The sequence below is a fragment of the Sorex fumeus genome, unplaced genomic scaffold (assembly GCF_029834395.1).
Source record: "Sorex fumeus unplaced genomic scaffold, SorFum_2.1 ptg000115l, whole genome shotgun sequence".
In the NCBI taxonomy this organism is placed as follows: domain Eukaryota; kingdom Metazoa; phylum Chordata; class Mammalia; order Eulipotyphla; family Soricidae; genus Sorex; species Sorex fumeus.
Window position 1 is genome coordinate 13,207,950 of NW_026606172.1, and position 12,918 is coordinate 13,220,867.

General features: G+C 34.2%; 1 protein-coding gene and 1 non-coding gene across 2 annotated transcripts in view; both read left to right on the plus strand.

Annotated features, from left to right (window-relative positions):
* ROBO1 (roundabout guidance receptor 1) overlaps positions 1 to 12,918 on the plus strand; it is an 839,320-nt gene that overhangs the window by 27,139 nt on the left and 799,263 nt on the right. The gene's annotated exons all lie outside the window — the stretch shown is intronic.
* Positions 2,600 to 2,703, plus strand: LOC130043232 (small nucleolar RNA U13). The gene has a single exon (XR_008795353.1). It is a non-coding gene; the product is annotated as a small nucleolar RNA U13 (small nucleolar RNA).

Consider the following 12,918-nt stretch of genomic DNA (forward strand, 5'->3'; position numbering starts at 1 on the left):
AAAATTTAAATAATAGTACCTCAAATGCTGTATAATGCCACTGTACTGACTTTATTCCACCAGGGAGCTGTAATAGATTATGCGGGAAACAACTTCAAGGAATAAAAATTGATTCCAAAAACATTGGCAAAATGCAAATTAAAATTAGTTATAAACTAAATATCTATAAACAATAGAGATTTAAAAGATTCCAAGGAGTAATAGAGATAAATATACATGTAGCAAGATAGAGATAAAAAATATATATACACATATATATCAGTAGATAATAAGACTCTAGCAATGAACAGTGACCAATATATAGAAGGAAGATTAGCATACTGTATCATATTTTTGTACTGCACATTGAAAATGGAAAGAAATAGAGGAAAATAAATGTATTTAATAATGATTCATAGCTTATTTTATGAGAAATAATTCATTGGAATGTTGCTTTACAAATATGTGCTGACCTTTGGTAAAAGAAAGGAGTGCAATCTAAAATATAGTAATTTTAATAGGAAAAGAAAGGAACTCCCTTTGTTCTCAATGAAAATAAATTATTGATAAATATAGGAATCAAGATTATACGGAACATTTTGTAAGGATAAAATAATTATAGGAATCTTGAGTAGATAAAAGGAAATAGAAAATCATTTTTGATGCTGCTCATGATTTATAATGGCACAAAAGGTCATATCCCTCTGGTTTTGTAAGTGATTTAATAATAGATAGTATAATGTAGTATTCCTCAAACTTTAGTGTGTATCAGAATCACCTGTTAAGGCTAGCTAAAATCAAGTTATCCAAGATGCCCTAGAGTTTCAAAACTTTGTATGTCTGTTTTGGATATCAGGAAACTGCTTTAAAATTCAATGATATAATGCACAGAGTAATGTGTGACTTCTGTGAAACCTAGATATATAAATATATAACTTCAGGTATGCTTAATAATTTGCTTTTGCAAAAACCTTTTTAGTTATATTATGAATAGCCCTGTAAGTGCCAATAATTACCAGCAAGAAGTATACGGACAGCATTGTTTTTGTTTTTGTTTGGTTTGTTTGGTTTATGTTTGTTTTATTGTGGGTCCCTGTCTGGTGGTTCTACTCGAGACAAGTGTTAGGAATCACTCCTGACAGTGTTCAGGGGATCATGGGCCAATGACTAATCTTTAGCATCTCGCATACAAACATATGAGGCAGTCCATTGGACTATCTTCTGGAACAGCAATACAATTCTCATATTATTAAGAGAATACCAGTTAAGCTAAGTGTTAATTGAACTGCCACCTAGATTGATAGTAGGTTGCTAATAAGAGTCAAGTCTACTCCAGAGTCTTTTAAACTGACCTGACATGAAGAACAAAGGCCTATCTGAAACGTGCTGGACATTTCTGCAACAATAGTAAACACATCAAACACTCTAATCAATTATTGTGTTATTTTCATAGATCATCTTCACTAACAATCACTGACTAAAGGAAACCATGTGGCCTAGCTCAAAAGGGTGGGTAAAATGCTACATACCACTCACAATGGAGTAATGGCAAAAGTATAGTTATATTGTTCAGTTACAAGAGGGAGTGAAAAAATCAAGAGAAGTAACCCTGAAAGTTGTCCCTTAATCTCCTATCTTGAGAAGCATTCCCTGACCCACCCCTTTATACAACATTTTACTGGTATATAGTTTTGATGTATGTGATCTGTAAGATCCTATCTCGTTCTAGTCTATTAGTAGTCTGTTTATTGTGATGGTAGATAAATTGAAAACAGTCCTTGAGTTCTAATGGTTTAGCAATATTTTTTAACTACAAAGAAATATAGTGTACATTTTGTTGAAACCATACATCAGGTTATGAATTTTGATCTAATCCTAGGTCAAATTTGATCAGATAACTACTGATTAGCGATATATGATGATATTGTCTTGTAATGTTGAGTACTAGCAGTAAACAGAATTTCCAGGTCAGCCATGCGATCACAAGAATAAATAACCAATTTTCTATACTGTATTTCACTCTCGATATAATATCCAATTAACATATGAGATATTTAGTATGCTGTTCATCAGATTAGTTATAATAAATGCATTCCAATTTATAATATTTTCAGCTTATAGGGTTTTATCAGTACATATATCACTGTAAATCCAGGAAAATCTACACCCATATATTTGTAATGTTTTAGTAAATAACATCTAGAAAACATGGAGAATGTTCCTTAGATATAACTTTTCTTAAATTTAATTTATGCCTATGTTAATATAGAGACTTTGAAGAACGTGTAGAAGCGTGTATCACTCTTTGGCCTTCAACACTAGGGAGATAAGCAATAGCATTAATCTCAGATGAGGATACTAAAATGCAGGATTCAAGTTTCTTGTTCAAGTTTCCGCAAGAAGAAAACAGATGATTCTATTTGCTCTTTTCATTTTCCTATGCACCAGAGTACTTTATTAAATAGTGTAGAAGATGTAAAAGCCTATTAGATGTGAGTGGGTTTTTGAACATTGCCTATTGCAAATCATTATTTCTGCAAAATATTTATTTTCTAAGCATCTAAGTGCTAAAGGCATAAAAATATATAATATATTCAGTTAAAAATATGGACTCAATAGGATCCTTTTCTGATTCATAGCATGATGATTGAGTATTTACATGTCTGTGTGACATGCACCTCCCTTAGATTGGTTATGATTTTGGCACACAACCCTCATCTGATGTGATAGAAAGGAAAAAATAAAAAAAAAGGAAATCAATTAAAAAAAACTCTCCCAAAGCAATATCTCATTACCAATAATGCCAAATATAATATATAATATGATTCTATATAGAGATAGGAATAGTTGGATATAATTCCCCATTAATTAGTGTCTTTAAATAAAATGTGAATTATTTATGTGAAATGATAATAGTTGAGTAACTTATCTATCTCAGAAGTAGTCATGGATTTTTCATCATATGAATTTATGTGTAGGATCAAGGTGCAGCAAATTTTTGAGGTATTAAAGAACAGAAACAAACAAAAAATAGAAATAGTAAGTTTGATCAGGAGAGCGACATCAGTGAGAAGAGGTAATATAATATAGAACCACAAAAAATAAGGACTGAATTGGGTTGGGAAGTTGGAAGAAGAGAAAGTTTTCAGACTCATTGCTCACATAAAGATATTTCTAAATGTGCTTAAAGTGAACACAATTTCATATCATACACGTGCATGTATGTCCACATATATATGTGTGTTAGAAATATAATGCATAATCATTTTAAACAATATAAGCATAAAAGTATATTAAATGTTTAAAGAGAAAAACAAAAAAACAAAATATAATAATATAATTTCTCTGCAATCAAAATTATAAGTGAATGTAGGAATATAAAAAGAGGCTAGAGACAGAGGAGGGAGTGGAGAGACATGCAGAAAATTGCCAAAGAGAAATATCAATAGTATCCTTCCAATGACTTATGATTTCACCTTGCCATGTGAACTCAGATAAACATCTTTGTGAAAATGTGGAATCCATTTATATATTATTTGTATTTTCAAATTCAAAAAATTTTCAAGCAAGAACATGTTAGCAAAATGTGCTAGCAAACCTCATTATTCAATAGGAACTACGAATAAGGAGTATCTGGAGGATGCAAAACATGAGCACTGATCCTTCAGCTTGAGTGATTCTATAGCTTACTAAATGAACTGCACATAGCTCATCTTCACATCACCTTTTTCATCCCTCCAAGCTTATAAATTGCTAAGTGTAACTACTGTCAAAGTAACATGACAGAAAAATATAATGACAATGATCAACATACATTTGCAGCAGAAATTGTATTAGATAAATTGAAATTCTCAATATAGTGCCATTAAAATTAAATTTTTTATTAAATAGTAATTAAGCACTGGAGAGATAGTACAGTGGATAGGATTCTTGCCTTGCATGCAGCCAAACCCAGGTTCAATTCCTTGCATTCTTCATAGTGACCTGAGCACTGCCAGGAGTAATTACTTAGTGCAGAGCCAAGAATAACCCCTGAGCATTGGGGCTATTCCTGGTATTGTTCAAAAACAAAAACAAAAAACTCAACTTTCAAATAATGAACTAAAGTATGGAACAGTATTTTAAATTAAAATAAGTACAATTGTATTAATATAAAATGGTTTTCAATAGTGTTCTTGCTTATTCTACAATTAGATCCCAGAGTATTGCTAAAAATAATTTTGTTAGAATAATTATATAAATAGGACCACTACCTAAATATACTTGATGTTTCCTCAAAGTTATTTGACAGGACTGAATTTCTTGTACAATGTTACTTCCTGTCAAAAATTATTGGAGAAAAGCTGTTAAATTTTTAATTTCTTGCAAAATGCATGTTAAAATAGTGAACTTTTTAATACCTTTGCAACAGATTAAGTAACATCTTTAAATATGACTTGACATTTATTTGAAATAATTGTGTATTTCTTCCTCTTTTTGTGAAATCATGGCTGTCACTACATAAAGATTAAAAGTATATTTTTAAAGGCCACAGATACAATAAGCAGATGTCAAGTGTACTCAGTCATTTGAAAAATTTTCTTTTCTCAGCAGGTTGACTTCTTAATTATCTTACCTTTTGAGAGATCTGCTATATATTTTACATAATGATCTAATTATATGTATTTTATCTTCCTCCTTCAAGCAGTAGGATTGTAGTTGTGTATGTGTGTCTGCCATTAGGTAAATTGATGTGGAAATGGTAGGCAGAGATTACTTAGGTCTTTATCTCCTGTTCTTGATTTCCTTAGAAATGAGTTCTTCATTCGTTCTTTTATATCCAGTGCTCTCCTCAATTCCAGATGTTTGAAAAGAAACTCAATCTGCAGTTTAAATAAAACCCATACTATATCTTCATTTTATCTTAAAGCAAAGGGAAATATTTAAATAATAGAATATAAGGCATCCATAAAAGACATGGATTAAAACATTAAAGAACAAACATTCCTGAAACAAGCACAATAACTAGTGGGCATAATTTTACCTTTGTTTGACCATTTAAATTAAGTAGATATGAATTCTGTTATAGAAGATATGGGGTTTCTTAGAATCTGCAGTATTAGAGATTATCTGGGAACTTTGCTTTTGCTCAGAGGTCTCTAAGGGTCAAAACTGGTACACCTCCAAGACCTGTACTCTTTACCTGTTGTAAAACCCCATTGCTGTACTCTGCAATGCTCAGAGGACCATGTTTTGCTGGAAACGGAGCCAGGATTAGTTGCATACAAGACATGCACCCGTATTATCTCTCCAGCCCTGCTTACTTCTATCCTATCTTGAAAATGATGATCTTGTATTTTAACTTATGTATATTTAGCCTGATTTTCAAACTCAGTAAGAACAGGTATAATTTTGAACTAATTTAATAATTTGCAGAAATCAAAATTTCAGTGCTGCTTGAGTCATTTTAAGAATAGAAGAGTGATGTACTTTCTTGTATTAAAAATACATATTGTAAACCTAGAGTGATGGGATAGGTGTTAAGAAACTTGCTTTGCCTGTAGCCAGTGGTTAGCATGGTATCTAGTACCATTTACAGCCCCTGAAGACTACCCCTGAAGACTGTCTCCTGAGTATAGAGCTGAGGTACGTCTTAAGCATAACTTATGGGCATCAGTACCCCTTCCCCCCAAATAAATGAACCGCGAACAATGCATGCTTAGAAATTAACTAGAAATGCACACATTTATTTAATATTTCCTCCCCAAACAAAATCCTCTTGGGACCATAAATAAACAAAATTTAGCAGTGAAATAAGAAATTTTTCTCTGAGAAGTTTGTTCATGGACCCATAGTTGGCACAGCAGTGTAAAAAAAACTGAATAGATGTATGACTTTATTGTTCTTGGAAAATCAAAGCACATCTCATTCATTTTTGATAATTATATAAAATGAGCCAAAAGAAGGTTCAGAAAAGGAGATGTCAATTTTGATTACTTATCTTCTGCTGATTTTCATAGGTCAAATCTAATTATCATCTGTTTTAAAACATACTGACAATTACACTTGTACTGAAAAATTGATACTTAGTATTAAAAGTTTTTTTCCTAAAAATGTGTAAAGGAATTTACAGAGAAAAATGGACCAAAGGGATATCACAGATGGAAATTACTTCAGTTTTCCATAGTGTTTGTATTCTTTCTACACGAGGAACTAATGTTTCTCTCTCTGAGGATTTGCAAAGCTTTTTGATGGTTGTTGTGTCATAACAAAGGGAGGAAAAAGACATATTATCTTCCTGAATTGAGTTCTGTGGATCTCCTGTATATATGTATTAACCTATGAGAAAGTTTTTAAGACTCATTTTCAATTACTCATACTTAAAGCAAAAATTTCTAATTCATTATCCCATGTTTAGTTTTCCCTAAAGATTGTAAAAGTGCACTCCTGCGAATGTTATAAATTCACAGGATATTTGGGATTTTAGATAGACAAAAAATAGATGTGCTTTCGAAAACTTTTCTATAAAATAAGCATTTTCCCTTCACATCAAAGGAGTAGATATCAGTGCTATGAGTTTCTCATTTCTTGAGAAAAAAACAGCCTTTGAAATGGTTTTAGGGATAGTATTTGTTTTGGGTTTTGATTTGGGGTTTTGAATCATACCTGACAGAGTTTGGCTGTGCCCTAGGCTTACTCCCGGGAAAAGTAAACTTTTTGTAATGTAAAACAAAAGAAAACATATACAATCTTTAGCTACTTCTAAGTGGCTAAAGGTAGAATCTACTCTACTTTGTTCTAATTGAGAGAGGGGGAATAAATAGCTGTGAATTGAAATCACCAAGATCAGAAGGTAGTTTAACCCCTGCGATGCAATCAGTCAGACACGGAGGAAGAGAGAACAGCAGGATGAGGCAACCAGGGATTGCGCCTGAGGGAAGAGAGGGAGTAGCAACGGAACAAGTTCCTGTGGTTAAGACAGGTCTGAGCCACAGACATAACAGCCTCACACCTGGCAAAATTTTAAAAAGGTTGGTTTATGGGAGCTCCGTGACCCAGAAAATGCTGTCACCAACCTTTGGATGGTCTTTGAGCTCCGTGAGATTCTATTACTCTAGATTGCAAGTACAAGCTCCCCCTTGAAATATGCAGATGGAAAAAATAACATGTATTATTGTATAAATGCTATTATGATTTTTAAAAAGTTATTTTTAAAAAAATTCTTGAAATCCTGGTAGAGTCCCTGGGATTCTAATATGATGGCATTTATTAGTAAGCATGAAAATTCTATTGCGGAAAAGTTAAACCAAACTAAACTGAAAAACAAAACAAAATCAAACAAAACTAACAAGGCGAAAGGTATAACACTGCACTGCCCTCCCTTTGTTCGTTGATATTGATTTGCTTGAGGAGGCACCAGTAAATGTCTAGATTGTGAGACTTGTTGTTACTGTTTTTGGCATATTAAATATGCCATGGGGAGCTTGCTAGGCTTTGCTCTGTGGGCAAGATACTCTCGGTAGCTTGCTGCGCTCTCCTAGAGGGGCAGAGGAATCGAACCTGGGTGGGCCGGGTTGGCCGCATGCAAGGCAAATGCCCTACCCACTGTGCTAATCTATCACTCCAGCCCACGGGGAAAGGTAAGGGGGGGGGGGCGGAAGGGGGAAGAAACCTTCTATTATGCTTCATCATGTATTCACTCATCCTTCTCAGTGTGCTGGGTAGCAAGCATGATCCCTCTCTACCTTCACTAATTGGACACACTAGAAGTAGGGAGTGATAGTCAACTAATGAACACGGGATGTTAAATTGGAAGTTGTGAGAAGAGTGGAAAACGTTGATCAGGGAAGGAATCAATAGTAAAACAGGAACTTGAATAGTAATGTAGATTTAGCACATGCTCAATCTATAATAGCAGGGGCTATTACTATGCCCTGCAATTGTTCATGGCCAAGATCCATATAGACAGACAGACAGACAGATAGGGAAACAGACATTGAGAAGTGGAAGGAATGTCCAAAATCATCTATTAGTCAGCAATGAGCTTTTACCATGCATTTCAGTGTCAGTGAGCGAAACTTCACAGTAGAAAATGAACAGTCAAGCGGGTCTCAGATTTCAGTTTTCAGTCATGCTCAGATCCTCTGGATCTTAAACGTGGATGAAATGTCAGAGCTCGCATCATTGCTGTTGAAATTTCTGGTTATAAATCCTGGACTCTACACAAAAAGTTTGAAAATTATGTAAGAAGAGAATCACTATAGAAGGTCCCTGAACCATCAGTCACCCTAAAACCCGGAAATTCCCTTTTTCTGTTTAAGCCAGACTATCTCCATGTGATAGAGACCAAGGACAATGTTTCAATAGGGAAAAGAAAAGAATTAACATACTCTATATGACACTTCCTGTGTGTAAGATGTTTTAATTGTGTTCAGCTATTTAGGATAATTATACCTAATCACATAATTCCTGTAAATTGGTGAAGTGACATAATTTAGATGTTTAACAAGAAATGTAGATTAAATAATTACAATGTATAGCTGTAATTTATGGATAATGACAGGCAAATTTTAACCTTGGCAAAGAGTGTAATTCAGTCCTTCATGGAATAGTGTCTCACCATCACTATTTCCTATTTCTGACCAACTGCAGCACTTCCAAATCTTCCAAATGTAAACTTTGGGGTCCTTCTCTTCAGGATATCTTAAATACAAGTATTCTTAAGAGATTAATGTGTGTTCAGGTGCCAGAATCTAATACAAAGGGGACTGTACCCGAAGAAATTCAGGATTCCCGCTGTTTATTATATGAACTGACCAATCAGAAGACTGAAAAATTTGCAGAATTCAGTGGAAACTTTGCCCTTGGGCCTCTGAATCATCAGTTACCACATTTTTCAGTTAGTAGTCACCAGTGCTCAAGGTAGACCATGTACTGTAGCTGGTGGCCAGTCTGTAGCACAGAACCTAAGGAATCAAAGTGTGAGATTGTAAGGCTGCTAAGATGGCACAGCAGCTACATCACTTGTCTTGCACACAGACAATCCATGTTCCATCCATGACACTCTCTGTGGTTCCCTGAGCACTGCCAGGAACTATCCTTGGATGCAGAGCCAGGAGAACACCCAGTGTGTATCCACACAACCAAAATACAAACAAATACACAAAAATAAATAGGGGGGATGCATTAGTATGGCCTCTCATCAAAGAGCAACTAAGAGGGACTTTCAGTTGGAAGCTTGCTAACATTGTATATATTTTATAAGGACTTTTTTTATGGAGTGAATTGTGTCAAAATCAAATGGAGTCTTCTGGGAGACAGGCAAAATAAAGGTAAAGTAGGGAGATCACTTTTTAAAATAAATTTCATAGGTAATATGAAAATATAAAAATATAAAGTCGAAGGTAGAAATCATATAATAGAACAGGGGGGTGCAGAGATTAAAGGTGACTGCCCTTGCCCTAAACTCCCAATGAAGAAGCTTATTTCAAGCCTGATAGAGTTGATAGAAAAATTTACCAAAAGCTTTCATGCTTATCCATCATTCTACTTTATTCATCTTTCCAATTCTCTGAAATCCCTGTTATTATTCCTATTGCATGGCTGAAGAAACTGAGTGTCAAAGAAGTTAAATGTCTTGTCCCACATTGCTGGGCTAGGAAGCAATGAGACAATGCAGGATTCCATTCAGCATTAGCGCCCTGGCTATAAATTTTACAATATGAAAATATATAATCAAAAACTCTGGGTTCTAAGAAGTCTGCAGTGAATGTCACCTAATGGATACTTGGAGAAAGGAGAGTAATTAAATACTCCAAAAAGAAAAGAGTAACAATGTCTTCATAGAAGGGGGATGATAAAAATAAAATTGGTGGACAAAAATTGGTGGCATTTTCACATGATGAACTGTATTTCATTATACAATTAAAAAGAGAAAAATGAAACCCAAATCTCATACTAGTAGTAAATGCTGCAACTTTTCAATCCTAGGGTCTGAGAGAGTGAATATCGTAGAATTGCATTTGCTTATTTTCTTTCTGGAAAAATTTAAGGTAGCTGACAATGAATTTGGTATGAGTATATGGATGTGAATGTGAATTAGCAGACTAATGTAAGATATGGTTTTGCCAACTAAGTGAGAAAGTGGCACACAAGTATTTAAAATACTGGTGTGCTGGAGAGATAGTATAGCAGTAAGCATTGCATGCCTTTCACCAGAGTATAGTAGCTGGAGCACTGCAAGGAGTATGTGTGAATAGAGGCGGAGTAGGCCAGGGTAAACAGGGGCCAAGGAACTGGTCAATAATGGAAGTTACCACAAGTGTGTGGAGTTGGAAGGAAGTTGTAATAGAAAAGGGACCAGTATGAAAATAAGATACTAATAGTGGGAAATGATCACTTTTGACAGAAACTGAATGTTGAAAGTAGGTAAAGGAATATATCTGATAACTTTCAGTACTTGTTTTATGAATCATAATGTCCAGAAGAGAGAGAGAGAGAGAGAGAGAGAGAGAGAGAGAGAGAGAGAGAGAGGACGAAATTCAGAAGTGCCTCTCATAGAGGTGCTGTGTGTGTGTGGGGGGGGGGGGGGGGAGACCAGGAGGGAAACTGGGGATATTGGTGGTGGGAAATGTACATTGGTGAAAAGATACCATATCACTAACACTCAATCATGAACAACTTTGTAAATGTGTTATCTCACTGAGATTCAATTTAAAGATAAACATTTTTTAAAAAAATAGAAATGAATTTAAATTTAAATTATTTTAAAAAAAGAAAGCATATTGGTGAAGGGTGATAATGGCCATGAATAAACAATTGTTCTAAATAAAACTTCAATCATGAGAGAAAAAAAATGAAGCAAGGAGGGATTCATGGATTATAGTAAAAGTTTCTAAGGCCTAAAGATTCCGTTACAATTTTTATTCATTATGTTTGGAAAGAGAGGTAACTTGGATATAAAAATGTTTTAATTAGAGTAAAGGATAACCTAAACAGAATTTTAGCATTCGGAATGAAAATTTTCCCAAAGTATTAGAAGAAACAGTAATAAAGAGTACAAATTCTAAGAAAATGTAATTTTATAGCTTCCTAGTTTGTATCAGATACTGCTTTATATCCTTGATCAATTCTTTTAAAAAAGAAATATAAATACAAGTGATACATTGGTTTATTAAGAATGCTGGAGTTTATTTTACATAGAATTAAAATAAATAGTTCTAAAGTCATTTTTTATTTTTTATTTAAGTACTTTTGGGGGATCAATAAATAACTTTTATGTTTAAAAAAACTATTGTTGCGCTGGACATACAGCACAGAGCCCACCACATTTATATCTCCAGTAGCACAAATGGTCCTCTTAGCACCACACAAAATGATTCTTGAGCAAAAAAGGAGTAATCCTAGGTGTTACCCCCCAAAAAATCAAAATATGTTTAAGAACTAAAACTATACCAAACATGAATTTATTAATCATTACAAATTGTGATTACAAGTTACATTGCTATGTATATGTGCAAATTATGTAATGTAAAGGGCAGATTCTCTAAATGGGCCAACAGGAAAATATTAGTCCAAATAAGTTAATAAAGTGAAACGAAATGAAGAGAAAAATATATCTGAATGAGGTAAAATACAACTAAGTGGCACAAAAGAAGAGTGAATAATTGTTAAACCAAACTGAGGTGTTTTTAAAAAGGCAATACTTTGAAGAATGTCATGGGTATGCATGAAGGGATCACATTGAATTTGTACAATGCTTTGGGGAGTATTGCCATTTTGACAATGTTGATTCTCCCCATCCACGAGCAGGGGATATTTTTCCATTTCCTCATGTCCTCTTTTATTTCCTGAAGTAGCGTTTTGTAGTTTTCTTTGTACAGGTCCTTTACTTCCTTAGTTAAGCTGATTCCCAGGTACTTGATTTTCTGGAGCACAATTGTGAATGGGATTGTTTTCTTCATGTCACTTTCTTCTCTTTCACTATTTGCGTATAGGAAAGCCATGGATTTTTGGGTATTGATTTTATAGTCTGCCACTTTACTATACATGTCTATTGTTTCTAGGAATTTCTTGGTAGAGGTTTTATGGTTCTCTAAGAATAGTATCATATCATCTGCGAATAGTGAGAGCTTAATTTCTTCTTTCCCTATCTGGATGCCCTTAATATCTTTTTCTTGCCTAATCACTATTGCAAGTACTTCCAATACTATATTGAACAGTAGTGGAGAGAGAAGGCATCCTTGTCTGATCCCTGATCTTAGGGGGAAGACTCTCAGTTTTTCCCCATTGAGGATGATGTTTGCTGTAGATTTGTGGTAGATAGCTTTAACTATATTGAGGAAAGTCCCCTCTATCCCCATTTTGGCAAGGGTTTTCATCATGAATGGGTACTGGATCTTGTCAAATGCTTTCTCTCCATCTATTGATATGATCATATGATTTTTATCTTTTCTTTTATTGATATGATGGATTATGTTGATTGATTTCCGAATATTGAACCATCCTTGCATCCCTGGGATGAATTCCACTTGGTCATGATGTATGATCTTTTTGATGAGTTGTTGAATTCTATTGGCTAGTATTTTGTTGAGAATCTTCACATCCATGTTCATCAGGGATATCGGGCTGTAGGTTTCTTTTCTTGTGGTATCTTTGTTTCCTTTTGATATTAGAGAGATATATATGGGCTTCATAGAAACTGTTTGAGAGAGTTTCTGTTTTTTCAATTTCCTGGAAAAGCTTGAGAAGAACTGGCAATATGTCCTCTTTAAATGTTTAGAAAAATTCGCTAGTAAATACATCTGGACCTGGGCTTTTGTTTTTGAGAAGACTTTTGATTACAGTTTCAATTTCCTTGATGTGAATAGGTCTATTCAGGTACTCTATATCTTCCTCATTCAGCTTTGGGAGATGATAGGAATCCAGGAATTTATCCATTTCCCCTAGGTTCTCTTGTTT